The 14,249-nt window shown below is 40.3% G+C and overlaps 2 protein-coding genes across 7 annotated transcripts in view; one reads left to right on the forward strand and one right to left on the reverse strand.

The window, feature by feature from the left end:
• arvcfb (ARVCF delta catenin family member b) overlaps positions 1–3,415 on the reverse strand; it is a 257,916-nt gene extending 254,501 nt beyond the window's left edge. For all 5 annotated transcript variants that reach the window (XM_052031924.1, XM_052031918.1, XM_052031926.1 and 2 more), the window contains exon 1: positions 2,775–3,415. The gene's annotated coding sequence lies outside the window, so the exon portion shown is untranslated. The remainder of the gene's footprint in view (positions 1–2,774) is intronic.
• Positions 3,416–3,801: 386 nt separating this feature from the next.
• The window catches only part of tango2 (transport and golgi organization 2 homolog (Drosophila)), a 119,256-nt gene continuing 108,808 nt past the window's right edge, over positions 3,802–14,249 (forward strand). Inside the window, exon 1 of one of the 2 annotated variants that reach the window (XM_052032366.1) lies at positions 3,802–3,937. The gene's annotated coding sequence lies outside the window, so the exon portion shown is untranslated. The remainder of the gene's footprint in view (positions 3,938–14,249) is intronic. The other variant, XM_052032367.1, reaches the window with a different exon arrangement.

Consider the following 14,249-nt stretch of genomic DNA (forward strand, 5'->3'; position numbering starts at 1 on the left):
TCTTCCTTCTTAGTCTTTCTTGCTCGTCTCCAGATCTTAAAGCATGATTACCTTCAACTTTCCATTCAGATGGAAGTTCATCAACACAAGTAGTTAACTCTTAATTTACCTCTGCTGATGCTGCCTCACCACTTCTTGCATGTTCTGTTTTCGGTACTGATGTGCACAAATTAGTTGCTGGATTTATTTCCATGGTGGAAGACTACAATTGTGCAAACAAATTAATTAGCTGACAAAACTTGGAATTGATATTTTAAATACGATATTAAAATATCAAGGCACTCTCCACAAAGAAGAAGCTTTTCTATTTTCTCATCACCAGTTCCAAACAATCTAATCTTAGTTCATCGCCCTTCAACTAAACACCAGGTTTACATCTCGGCTTCTCAAAGATAAGCATGATACATTGATAAAATAGGGTACAGCCCCAGAAACAAGAATTTAGGAAAAGTCACAATACCCTTAGCTGAAAGGGATAAACTGTCAGTAATAGATCAATTGTTAGCATTCCTGTCAGAAATAGTAAACTTTAGACTCAATTCCCATTCCAGAGACTTCAGCACACAAAATACTGATGCTCCTGTGCAACACTAAAGGGAATGCTGCACTGTCAGTGGTTGTCTTTATAAGACATCAAACTAAAATAGTTCCATGGTATTTAAAATGCGACTTCTCAGCTTGATACTAAACTCCATAATCACCATTTTGAAGAACAGGCAAGGCATTTGGATAGGTACACGGAGGGGAGGGGCTTGGAGGGTTATGGACCAAATGTGGGCAACTGGGACTAGCAGGGCTGTGGTCAACATGGACCAGTTGGGCCAAAGGGCCTGTTTCCATGCTCTATTATGCTATGACTAATCTTTATTCCAAAACCAATATTAGTAAACCAGATTATTTAGTTATATCACATTGTTCTTTGAAAGATTATTATGCTGCATTTCCCACATTCTGTCAGTGACAACCCTTCATAAATAGTTTATGGTACTGGGGCACATCCACAGCATATAAACAAACATTAGGCGTTGAAAACAAATTCTAAAGGCAGCCCATTTTCTCCAGCTTAAATTTACACTGGTACTTTTGTAAAATGGCATCAGCTGTGCTATGATAGCATAAAAGCAGTTATTTTCAAAAGCTGACTCCAGGACCAAGCAGGAATCCCACCTCAAAAACGCACTCATTTTAGTCAATCTGGCTCAATGATCCAACGGTTCAAAGGAATTGAGTTTCTCTTAAAGAGCTGGAAATTAAACCAATTCTTTTGGCTCTCCAGCACAGAACGGAGTGCTCCTCCTTTCAGACTGAAGCAGATAACAGCCAACGTTTAGCTGTTCAGGTGGGTGCTAAATATTCCATGGCATATTTCCGAAGATGCGTGTCCTCCCCACTCAATTTATCCTCAAAACATCTGCTTAGACTGAACTGCAAACTGCGTGTGCAAATTGACTGCTGCGTCCGACATTTAACAGCATTCCATTGGTTGTGAGAGAGTTTGGGACATCCTCAGATTATTAAACGTACTATTTAAATGCAAATTCTTTCAGCATTTAACGCACGAGCAGAAATATACAATTGTTTCTTTCAGTCATAAAACGGATTTAGTTTGCATTTATAAATGGGTACCCTTCACATTATAAGACATTCCAAAATGCTTCACAGAAGCCGGTCAAAAGTGTTATTTGGGTAGGCGACTAACAGTTTGGTCAAAACCAGACATAAAAACTAAATTAAACAGATTCAATTCCCATATCAGAAACTGGTAAATGTTAATTGTTTCCTACACTTAACTTCCTACATAATACACGTCCGCTCTACAGCAATCCGCGTCTCCGTCTGCAACGTGTTCACCTGCCACGATCAGCAAAAAAAAAGTCATTGTTACACCAAGATCAACTATGGTAGAGAAGTAGCAAGGGCGGAGCCAGTGTTATTTAATGCTGTAAACACTGACAGCGTTATAGTTCACTTTCGTCCGTAAACGTTTCCAGAAGTCAGCATTCCGACAAAGTACAGCAAATTTTGATCCATATCACTAGCCACCGCAGAAAGGAATTTCAAAACTCCATTATTACAGGGGGGGAAAAAGATTTAATTTGAATGATTTAAAATATCGGTATTTACTACTCGGTTCCGTTTTGATACACGGAATTTTCATAAATCTCCAAAAAGTCATCCCACAACTTGGAGGGAAGAAGGGAGAACGAATACGACAGGGTTGCATCTGTATCGGGATTTTTTTTAAATGCCACCGAGGTGGTTCCGTTTATCTTTCACATTGTAACAAAAATGCCCCAATTTTTTCTACAGTACCATTGCGGGTCATTTGAAATCGCAACTAGATACTACAGAACAAATATACACTTAAAAACCAGATCTCCCAACCCCGGCGTTGCTTCACTCTAACCGAGAGAATCAATCACAACATTTTTGTAGATTTCACAGCATTGCCGTCTAGTCAAGCAAATTTAAACTAAAATCACAACGATAAACACACAGGCGCACAAGTGTCTAGTTTCGTACATCTTGGTTATAGCTTAATTGTGCCAAAGTGGATTTCAGTTTACGCCTCCTTTTGTTTGTGGAGAAGGGGTGCAAAAAAACAGGGAATCTGTTAACAGGTAGTTGAGAAATCATTCCAATGCGCAAACAATGGCCAAACCAAGTCCAGTACCAAGTGCGGGGAAAAAATGATCGAAATACGGGATTCTCATTTAAGAAAATTATTTCTTTTACGAATAAAAAGTGAAAAGTCGTTTGGCGGTGGATCATACCTGGATTACGTTGACCCAGTTCTGGAGATTTTCCTGCTCTCGTTCTCACCTCCTCGGACAGGCGCCTCCACTAGTCGTCCCAGACAGATCAATTACAACACCTTTTGTTAACTTGTGCCGGACCTCTCCTCTCGCCACACCAGCAGCAGCAGCTCGGCTCGGGCCTCTCCGCCTTTTGTCGTTGCTCCCAGCCTCACTTATAGCGGCGAGGTTGAAGCGGGGAAGCGCAGGGTAGGTTGAATAAAAAATAAACTAAACTCTTCCTATTCCGACTAAATGGAGGAGAAAGCACTTCAGCGGGATCGCCAAGGTCCTCGTAGCTGCTCTGAGACACCCTGAAGTGGGTTCGCCGCTTCCTTTCTGAGAGAAACCTGCCGCAGAGTTTTCCCTGAGGCGATTTCTCCGCCGATTAACGTACCTGAGCAAGGGGGGAGGGCAGGGCCGCCGAGCTCCCGCCCCGGACTAAATTCAATTAAGGGAGAGGGAACGAGAGGCGAGAAATACCCTCGCAGCGGCGAGGAACAACCAACGGGCAGCTGCGAATCTCAGCCGATAAAACCGCTGCTGATGCTTCCCTCCGCTCCTCCTCCTCCTGCTGCTGCTGCTGTAGCGGGGAGCGGCCAAATCCCCACACAGATTCCTTGGCCCCGACTCACACGACGACGCCGCCGCTGCCGCTGACTCCGCCTTCTGCTCAAACCCCGCCCTCCGGGCGCGAACTCTCACCAATTACAAATCGAGCTATCGTGATTGCCATCAACACTAGCCTATAGATTGTCAAGGGGTGGTGATTGGCACTATTGCTAACCAATCATCTTTCGGTTTCTTTGACTACAGGCAGATGATTGACTTTGGAGTCGATTAATCAGAGGCATGGAAATTTTCTGCCAATCAAATCTTGTGTTAGACGGGACACGACGGATCCAAAGTTGGTCAATCGAAAGACGGGATTTGCTTTAAATGACGTAGACATTATCCAATAGGAAAAAGGAATGGATAAATATATTCCAATCAGGAGAAGAAATGGGCGGTAGTTCTGTTGTCATTGAGGCGTTTTGCACCAATAGCGTTGAACGTTGCTGTGCTACTGCGGTGTGGAGAGTATTACTTGCGGGTTTCTGAGAAAGCTGATGAGCAAAGTGTGTGCAATATTCGGGACAACAGTAAGAAACTTTTTTTTTTGTCTTTTGTCATAACTTATTTGCTTATCAAAATCCAGTAAAAGCGCGGTTGGTACCTTGTGGTGTGGTTTCCACTGGAATCTGCTTCTTAAAATGTCGCTCTGGCGGTCCCACCAAAAACCCCCCTTGCCCTCCAATTTTCCCGATTCGTATAAAAGCAGGTTCAGTTCCTGAGATTCACTGATAAATCGGATTCAAAATAGGTTTATTTGTTATTTTAAATCTTTTGGCGGGGTTTATGTTCCCGTTTATTATTGTATTGAATATGACAGCTGGTTAGGGGAGGTTTTGCATTTGTTTTGGTTAATCCAGTCGAACGTTTCTTAAGGCTGAACATAAAAATGGACAAGTTTTGCATTTCTGTCCATAGTTGGGGCAAAGTACCAAAAATAGATGCAGGTCACTTCATATAATTTTATTAAAACTTTTACCTTTTCGCTTGCCTTTTATGCTTCTGTTTGGCAAGTGTTATGCAACTATGGAGGTAAATCTATCCCAACATCCAAAGCAGACTTGAAAGCCTACTATTAATTCTACTTTAATTTAGATCAGGCAACTAATTTCTAAATAACAGAATTCCAGTAATTGCTAATAAGCCCTGGCTACGTCTTGGGGAACAAGATCGACACGTTCTGCATAAATTTCTTGTTAAATATCAAGGAGTTGTTAGATTTGATTATTAAAGGTAGTCATACTGCAAAGAGCTGACTATTTTGAAACAAAACGTTTTTTTTATTGCGGTTGACTGTTTGAATTGCCAAATTGGGAAAATGTAATGTGTCACAAACCAGCAACAAAAGAAACACACTGAGCATGATTCAGTGTTAAAAACTATTTTATTAATCACTACTTATGATAATACGTAAAATAAAAGTAAAAATGTTAGTATGTTAGAATTCAAAAATGTTAAACCTCGAACGTTAACCCCAAAACTAAACTCTTCGTGTGTGTGTGTGACAAAGTCCAAAACTTTCAGTTCCGGAATGGTTCTTAAAGTTCAGTTCCGCAAGCCATAAGGTGAAACCTGAGCAAGGGCTTCTTCAACAACCACCGTTGTCTGAAGATAAGATGTAGATGTTGTTACGGACTCAGTGAAAGTCCCTTTAAGATAGAGAGTGTGTGTGTATGTGTGTGTGGGGCGTGCTTACGTCAATAGAAGATAAAGGACGTAATGACGTTGTTGAAGAAGTTAGAAGAAGAAGAGAGAGAGAGAAGGGAGAGAGACACCAGCCTGCTTGTTTTCTCTATCGATGGATGAGAAACAATAACTGTGTTTGCCACTGAAATCCATGTATGGAAGTTGGAAGTAATCCGGTGGAGTTCACTTTGTTGCTGACCTGTAGAAGGAAACAGGTATTTGTGTGTGGACGACCACGGTTCGGATGCTTTTCGGGGTGAGCAAGTCACTACCGAGTAAACACTGAAGTGTCGTTTGGGTTCCATCGTGGAACATTTGGATTTCGTATGTACTCTCTCTATGTTTTTCTACATCTACATCTTATCTTCAGACAACGGTGGTTGTTGAAGAAGCCCTTGCTCATGTTTCACCTTATGGCTTGCGGAACTGAACTTTAAGAACCATTCCGGAACTGGGAGTTTTGGACTTTGTCACACACACACACAACGAGTTTAGTTTTGGGGTTAACGTTCGAGGTTTAACATTTTTGAATTCTAACATACTAACATTTTTACTTTTATTTTACGTATTACCATAAGTAGTGATTAATAAAATAGTTTTTAACGCTGAATCATGCTCAGTGTGTTTCTTTTGTTGCTGGTTTGTGACAAAATTGGGGGCTGGTCCGGGATAGTTCCCAAGGTTAACGAGTGTCGTCTGGGATTGTACCCCAGATTGACGAGATTTGTTCGAGATTCAATCCAAAGATTTTTGAGGAAGGTCTGATAAATTCTTTTTAATTGGCTTGTGTGTGTGGAAACCAGCAGCAATGGATATTAAGGCATTTTTGGAGTCACCAACCCAAAAGGGATTGGAGGTGGCGAAAAAGGATGATCTGATAAAGATTGCTACAAGGCTAAACCTTACAGAAGTAAAGCAGTCTATGAGAAAGGCAGATATTCAGAGATTGATAGCTGGCCATTATGTGGAAAAAAAGGTGTTTGAGAAGGAAGTGTTAAAACAGTTTCCTGGCAGTGAAATAGCAATTTCTGAGGCACAGGTGCAGCTGGCAAAAATAGAAGCTGAACGAGAGCAAACCCAGTTAAAGATAGAGGCTGAACGAGAACAAAAGAAATTAGAGGCCGAACAAGAGGAAAAGAAATTAGAGGCTGAACAAAAGAAATTAGAGACTGAACAAAAGATAACTCAGATGAAGTTAGAGGCTGAACGGGAACGAGAGCTAACTCGGATGAAGTTAGAGGCTGAACGGGAACGGGAACTAATTCGGTTAAAGTTTGAGGCAGAGGAGAAGGAAAAACAGAGGCAGCATGAGTTACAAATGAAGCGTAGGAGTTCGGAATCTGATTCTGATGATGGTTTTTCAGCCAGCAGGGAGGTTCGATTAGTCCCTCCGTTTGAAGAAGATCAGGTTGATCAGTATTTCCAACATTTTGAAAAGGTTGCTGTGAGTTCAAACTGGCCAAGGAAAGGATGGGCTCTTATGGTACAGAGTGTGATTAAAGGTAAAGCTCAAAAAGCTTATTCTGCTTTGTCTGTTGAGGATGCAGCTGATTATACCAAGGTAAAACAAGCTATTTTGAAGGCCTATGAATTGGTCCCTGAGGCTTATAGACAAAAATTCAGAGACTTGAGGAAATCTGCAGATCAGACTTATATGGAATTTGCCAATGGAAAGAGAACATGTTTTGAACGATGGTGCCTGGCTAAAAATGTAGATGGGGATTATGATAAATTGACAGAATTGATACTGGTGGAAGACTTTAAAAGATGTGTTCCAGCTGAATTAACAACATATTTAAATGAAAAGGCAGTGGAAACTTTACAAGAAACTGCTAGGTTGGCAGATGATTATGCTTTAACCCATAAATCCAAATGGGGACAACCTAAAACCTTTCAAAAGAGTTACAAAGACAATCCAGGTAAACCAGAGATTAAATTGGGAGGTAATCAAAAAGGAAAAGATGAAAAGAAGCCAGGGCTGGAGAAATCTGTTGAGCGTACTTGTTATTACTGTAGGAAACCTGGCCACGTGATATCTAATTGTGCCCTTTTGAAGAAAAAGAAGGAAGCTGGGCCCAATGCTTGCTTTCAGGCAATTAAAAATCAAAAAGGTTTAGGAGATGCTGTTAAAGATCAGTCCTTGCAAGAGGGAAAAGCGGAAAAGTTGGAGGAGGTGAGAAAAGAATTCCGTTCGTATGTATCAGAGGGTTTTGTTTCACTGAATGATGAGTCACCCCAGGTGCCAGTGAAAATTCTTAGAGATACTGGGGCTAGTCAATCTCTCTTGCTGGACAGTGTTTTAAATTTTGGTGAAGAAAGTGACACTGGTGAAGTAAATCTAGTACGAGGTGTTACAGGTGAGACCATGTCTGTCCCTTTTCACAGGGTGATTTTAAAGTCAAAGTTCGTAGAAGGACCAGTCGAGATAGGGATAAGACCTAGTTTGCCAGTGGAAGGAGTTTCTTTGTTATTGGGAAATGACCTTGCAGATGGAGAAAGTGATCCTGTGGTACGGTTAACAACCAAACCAAGGATTGATGAGTCTGAGGATGATTCAGATGTTTACCCATCATGTGCGGTGACTCGAGCTAGAGCTAGAGAATTAGCCAAGACAGACAGTCCGGTGCAGTCTGATGTAGTTCCTTGTGACAGTCCTAAACAGGAAGAAAATTTTGATGCCTTATCTGAGACTTTTCTGTCTTCACTGGAGGATCAACATCCTTACAGTGAGCCTGAATTTAAAGATTTGTCTTTGTCGAGGAAGGATTTTATGGTGGAACAGACAAAGGACCCTGAGTTGACAGAATTGAAAGAAAAAGCTCTCTCATGTGAGGAGATTGAAAAAGTGCCAACTGGATATTATGTCAAAAATGGAGTGTTAATGAGGAAATGGAGACCTCCTCATGTTCCTGTTACTGAGGAATGGGAAGTTATTCATCAGGTTGTTGTTCCAAAAGTTTATAGGGATGAGATTTTAAACCTGGCTCATAGTATGCCTTTGGATGGTCATTTTGGTGTGAATAAAACTGTAGGGAAGATCTTGAAACAATTCTATTGGCCTGGTTTGAGAAAAGATGTGGTGATGTTTTGTCGAACCTGCCACACATGTCAGATGGTAGGTAAACCAAATCAAAAACCCCCTGTGGCTCCTTTGAAACCAATTCCTGCTTTTGGTGAACCCTTTTCGAAGGTGATTGTGGACTGTGTTGGCCCCTTACCAAAGTCTAAGACTGGAAATCAGTATTTGTTAACCATCATGTGTGCCACTTCTAGATTTCCAGAGGCAATACCCCTTAGAAATATTAAGGCCAAGACGGTGTCAAAGGCTCTTGTAAAATTTTTTACCTTGTTTGGTTTGCCAAAAGAAATACAATCTGATCAAGGTAGTAATTTTATGTCAAAAATTTTTCAACAAATAGTCTATGAGCTGGGAGCAAAGCAGATTGTATCATCTGCATATCACCCAGAATCTCAAGGAGCTCTGGAGAGATTTCATTCTACTCTCAAAAATATGCTGAAGACTTATTGCTTTGAAAACACCAAGGATTGGGACGAAGGTATCCATTTACTTTTGTTTGCCGTTAGAGAATCGATCCAGGAGTCAATCGGATTTAGTCCGTTTGAGCTTGTGTTTGGACATAGGGTGAGAGGACCTTTGGATTTGTTAAGAGAGCAATGGGTTAATGAGGAAGTTCACTTGAGTCTGTTGGACTATGTCCAAAAATTTAAAACTCGGTTGGAGAGAGTCTGCCAGCTAGCGAGAGAGCATTTGAAAACAAGCCAGATAAGAATGAAGACATATTTTGATAGACGTGCTCGGCCTAGGACATTCGCAGTGGGGCAAAAGGTGTTGGTATTTTTCCCTAGCCAAAATAATCCCTTGCAAGCTCGTTTTTCTGGACCCTATGTTATTGAATCTCGAGTGACTGATCTAACATATATAATCAAAACACCAGATAGACGCAAGAAAACACAACTCTGTCATGTAAACATGCTAAAACCTTATTATGAGAGGGATTCAGTTGTGGCCTTGGTGGATGGTGTAAAGGTTGTTTCTAGAATGCCTGATGTTGATGTTGAGGAAGGCCAATTTAGACCAAATATTGTTCCATCGAAACTAAAAAACCAAAATATCCTGGAGAACCTTGAAACGAAGTTGGACCATTTACAAGTTTCACAAAAACAACAGATGAGAGAATTAATTTTAAAATTTAAAAATCTGTTCCCAGATGTTCCAAACAGAACATCGATAATTACCCATGATGTTGATGTTGGGGATGCAAAACCAATCAAACAACACCCATATCGAATGAATGTGGAAAAAAGTAAACTTGTTGATCAGGAAATAAAATATATGTTGGAAAATGATATTATTAGACGTTCTACTTCAAATTGGAGTTCGCCCTGTGTTATTGTACCTAAACCTGATGGAACTGTTAGATTTTGCACAGATTACAGGAAAGTGAATGCTGTAACAAAGTCAGATGCTTACCCTATTCCTAGGGTGGATGATTGCATAGACAGAGTGGGAAAGGCAAAATTTCTTACAAAGATTGACCTATTAAAAGGGTACTGGTGTGTTCCATTAACAGATAGAGGAAGGGAGATTTCAGCCTTTGTAACCCCTTCTGGATTGTATGAGTACAATGTTTTGCCATTTGGAATGAAAAATGCTCCAGCAACATTTCAAAGAATGATTAATTCAGTGATTCATGGGTTAAAACATACAGATGCCTACATTGACGACTTAGTGACTGGGAATGATACATGGGAGGATCACATCTCTGCGTTAGAAAGGTTGTTTGAAAGACTTTCCAAGGCTAACCTTACAGTTAACTTGGCTAAAAGTGAATTTGGCCATGCCACTGTGACGTACCTTGGTTATGTTGTAGGTCAAGGCAAGCAAGCTCCTGTTCAGGCAAAAGTTCAAGCAATATCTGAGTTCCCTATTCCCACAGGTACGAGGACTGTTAGAAGATTTTTGGGAATGGTTGGATATTATCGAAAATTTTGTAAAAGTTTTGCTGATATTGCTCTTCCCCTAACTAATCTTCAGAAGAAGGGAGTAAAGTTTGTTTGGACAGATTCTTGTCAAGAAGCATTTAAGAAGCTGAAAGCCATTTTATGCTACCATCCTGTGCTCAGAACACCTGACTTTGAAAAGCCATTTTCATTAGCAGTAGATGCCAGTGATGAAGCTGCAGGAGCTGTGTTGTTGCAGAAGGGTGACCTTGATGATATTGACCATCCTGTAGCTTACTTTTCAAAGAAATTTAATGAGCATCAAAAGAATTATTCCACCATAGAGAAAGAATTACTGTCGCTTGTTTTAGCCTTGCAACATTTCAGTGTATATGTTTGCACCGCTCAGAAACCATTGACTGTATATACAGATCATAACCCACTGGTGTTTCTGAGCCGAGTCAAAAACAAGAACAGAAGGCTGTTAAACTGGAGTTTAATTTTGCAAGAGTTTGATCTCATGATAACTCACATTAAAGGCAAAGATAATGTGATTGCTGATTGTCTTTCTCGATGTTAAATGGGAAACATGTATCTGTACTAATCTGATAGTCTGTAGTTGTGTAGCATGATAATTATTAACATTACTAACTATGCGCGGTTAAAATTTTCTTGGGAAAATTTTTTTTTTAGGTGGGAGGTGTTACGGACTCAGTGAAAGTCCCTTTAAGATAGAGAGTGTGTGTGTATGTGTGTGTGGGGCGTGCTTACGTCAATAGAAGATAAAGGACGTAATGACGTTGTTGAAGAAGTTAGAAGAAGAAGAGAGAGAGAGAAGGGAGAGAGACACCAGCCTGCTTGTTTTCTCTATCGATGGATGAGAAACAATAACTGTGTTTGCCACTGAAATCCATGTATGGAAGTTGGAAGTAATCCGGTGGAGTTCACTTTGTTGCTGACCTGTAGAAGGAAACAGGTATTTGTGTGTGGACGACCACGGTTCGGATGCTTTTCGGGGTGAGCAAGTCACTACCGAGTAAACACTGAAGTGTCGTTTGGGTTCCATCGTGGAACATTTGGATTTCGTATGTACTCTCTCTATGTTTTTCTACATCTACATCTTATCTTCAGACAACGGTGGTTGTTGAAGAAGCCCTTGCTCATGTTTCACCTTATGGCTTGCGGAACTGAACTTTAAGAACCATTCCGGAACTGGGAGTTTTGGACTTTGTCACACACACACACAACGAGTTTAGTTTTGGGGTTAACGTTCGAGGTTTAACATTCTTGAATTCTAACATACTAACATTTTTACTTTTATTTTACGTATTACCATAAGTAGTGATTAATAAAATAGTTTTTAACGCTGAATCATGCTCAGTGTGTTTCTTTTGTTGCTGGTTCGTGACAATGTAGAAAAACATAGAGAGAGTACATACGAAATCCAAATGTTCCACGATGGAACCCAAACGACACTTCAGTGTTTACTCGGTAGTGACTTCCTCACCCCGAAAAGCATCCGAACTGTGGTCGTCCACATACAAATACCTGTTTCTTTCTACAGGTCAGCAACAAAGTGAACTCCACCGGATTACTTCCAACTTCCATACATGGATTTCAGTGGCAAACACAGTTATTGTTTCTCATCCATCGATAGAGAAAACAAGCAGGCTGGTGTCTCTCTCCCTTCTCTCTCTCTCTTTCTTCTTCTTCTAACTTCTTCAACAACGTCATTACGTCCTTTATCTTCTATTGACGTAAGCACGCCCCACACACACATACACACACACTCTCTATCTTAAAGGGACTTTCACTGAGTCCATAACAAATGTAATAAACTCCACAAGTGCAATGCTACAAAGAGTTGTAATGTAATTTTTCTTGTAATCTTCCCATAAATCCGTTTATTTTAATAGTGCAAAATATTCAGAATCAAGTAAAGTAATTATCTGACTTCATCTCACCACAAAATATCAATATGTCAATTGCAGTATCAAGTAAACTACATCATAATGGTACTAAATCCTGGGATGCATATGACATTGTGTCACCAGTAATATATTATAAATGGGGTCAGAGAGCTATTTATGTTATCACTTTGACTGCTGGGGAGAGGTGGTGTTGGGAAACAGGGTGTGTTTGCATTGGGATTTGAGGATGGGAGTTGCAGAAGGAGAATTATAGTGAAGGGAGCAAGGGATGCGTGGGAGCTGGTAAAATCTGAAAGTGGTGTCACAAACCAGCAACAAAAGAAACACACTGAGCATGATTCAGTGTTAAAAACTATTTTATTAATCACTACTTATAATAATACGTAAAATAAAAGTAAAAATGTTAGTATGTTAGAATTCAAGAATGTTAAACCTCGAACGTTAACCCCAAAACTAAACTCTTCGTGTGTGTGTGTGACAAAGTCCAAAACTCCCAGTTCCGGAATGGTTCTTAAAGTTCAGTTCCGCAAGCCATAAGGTGAAACATGAGCAAGGGCTTCTTCAACAACCACCGTTGTCTGAAGATAAGACGTAGACGTAGAGAAACATAGAGAGAGTAAATACGAAATCCAAATGTTCCACGATGGAACCCAAACGACACTTCAGTGTTTACTCGGTAGTGACTTCCTCACCCCAAAAAGCATCCGAATTGTGGTCGTCCACACACAAATACCTGTTTCCTTCTACAGGTCAGCAACAAAGTGAACTCCACCGGATTACTTCCAACTTCCATCCATGGATTTCAGTGGCAAACACAGTTATTGTTTCTCATCCATCGATAGAGAAAACAAGCAGGCTGGTGTCTCTCTCCCTTTTCTCTCTCTCTCCTTCTTCTTCTGACTTCTTCAACAACGTCATTACGTCCTTTATCTTCTATTGACGTAAGCACGCCCCACACACACATACACACACACTCTCTATCTTAAAAGGACTTTCACTGAGTCCGTAACAGTGGACCTACCTGCAAGAGGGTCCATGTATCCAACTCCCCTATTGACAAACTAAATAAACTGGCTTCCCTTTGTTTGTGCTGAAGTAGGCCTTCTATGAATTGTGAAAACCTGCTTCTATGTGAGTGGCTCATACTGTTCTCAAGCCACATGTGCAAAATAATTTTTAGGTCCAAATATGCTATGAATGTTTTTTGATAGCGCAGAACAAATCGATGAGCCTCAGAAAATAAACAGGTTATAAGGATGGAGGATCTGAACCAGAACTGGTAATGTAATGCAGGAGTCCAATAAAGTAACCCAAGATGACTCTAGTTAAATTCATTTGAGCAGTGTACAAAGATGTTGTGTTGCATAATAAATTTTCTAGCCCTGAATCTTTGTATGATCTTTGATTAGAACTTATTTTTGAATATACGTATCTCTGTCAAAGAATTGAAACATAAACAACAAAATTAAGTTGATTACCATTTATATTAGTAGTTTCATATCTTCTATATGTCATAAGGCAAAAGTATTTTGTCACGAACCAGCAACAAAAGAAACACACTGAGCATGATTCAGTGTTAAAAACTATTTTATTAATCACTACTTATAATACGTAAAATAAAAGTAAAAATGTTAGTATGTTAGAATTCAAAAATGTTAAACCTAGAACGTTAACCCCAAAACTAAACTCTTCGCGTGCGTGTGTGTGTGTGTGGCAAAGTCCAAAACTCCCAGTTCAGGAATGGTTCTTAAAGTTCAGTTCCGCAAGCCATAAGGTGAAACATGAGCAAGGGCTTCTTCAACAACCACCGTTGTCTGAAGATAAGACGTAGACGTAGAGAAACATAGGGAGAGTAAATACGAAATCCAAATGTTCCACGATGGAACCCAAACGACACTTCAGTGTTTACTCGGTAGTGACTTCCTCACCCCGAAAAGCATCCGAATCGTGGTCGTCCACACACAAATACCTGTTTCCTACTACAGGTCAGCAACAAAGTGAACTCCACCGGATTACTTCCAACGTCCATACATGGATTTCAGTGGTAGACATCGATAGAGAAACTAACAGGCTGGTGTCTCTCTCCCTTCTCTCTCTCCTTCTTCTACAACCACGTCATTACGTCCTTTATCTTCTATTGACGTAAGCACGCCACACACACAAATACACACACGCACTCTATCTTAAAGGGACATTCACTGAGTCCGTAACACTTTAAACAGTCATGACACATTAATTTACCAAATCGATCCTGGGTTTTAAT

This window comes from Pristis pectinata, chromosome 17 (assembly GCF_009764475.1).
Source record: "Pristis pectinata isolate sPriPec2 chromosome 17, sPriPec2.1.pri, whole genome shotgun sequence".
Lineage (NCBI taxonomy): Eukaryota > Metazoa > Chordata > Chondrichthyes > Rhinopristiformes > Pristidae > Pristis > Pristis pectinata.